The sequence below is a fragment of the Macadamia integrifolia genome, chromosome 4, assembly GCF_013358625.1.
Source record: "Macadamia integrifolia cultivar HAES 741 chromosome 4, SCU_Mint_v3, whole genome shotgun sequence".
Lineage (NCBI taxonomy): Eukaryota > Viridiplantae > Streptophyta > Magnoliopsida > Proteales > Proteaceae > Macadamia > Macadamia integrifolia.
In genome coordinates this window covers 35,485,153-35,485,811 of record NC_056560.1, presented here as the reverse complement: position 1 = coordinate 35,485,811, position 659 = coordinate 35,485,153, and positions in this window count along the sequence as shown.

Genomic DNA, 659 nt, shown 5'->3' with positions numbered 1-659 from the left:
TTTGTTAATCCTGTATTGCTACTATATCTTCAAATTGCTACAGATGATTTTTATTTTAAGCTTCAGATATTCATTCGAACATAGATAAGTTGACCCTGTCATCTGTATTAATAAGCCCAACATGCATGGAAATTGAGAGATTTAATCCAAGGTAGCTATTAATGAAAAAATTTTACATATATCTCACATACTTAAATTATAAAAGTAATATCTAATTTTTTTTATCCGAATTTTATTTTGATAAAAGAATAATTCTCCAATCCAAATCTCAATTCAAATCCAGATTTTATTTTACTCGGATTTTTTACCAAAGTCATAAATTAATCAACCAATAATTCCCTAATCTGAATTTGCCAACTAGGGGTGTACTACATTGAAATGTATGATTCTTATGCATTTTATACTGATTTATTTATTACGGCAATAATAGTATTAATTCTGAACTAAGAAGGTGAGACTGCCGTCAGGAAACACTGATTTTTTTTCCCACCTATTAAATAAAATGAAATTCTACAAAACAGGACAGCAAAACAAATGCAAAGCCGCCCTTCCCCCACCGCTAAAAATAAGGGGAAAAAGATGGATCTCCCAAGTTTCCTTTTTAAGGAGATAACAATCCCCCATACCCCATCCTCCCCCCCCCCCCCCCCCCCCCCCCC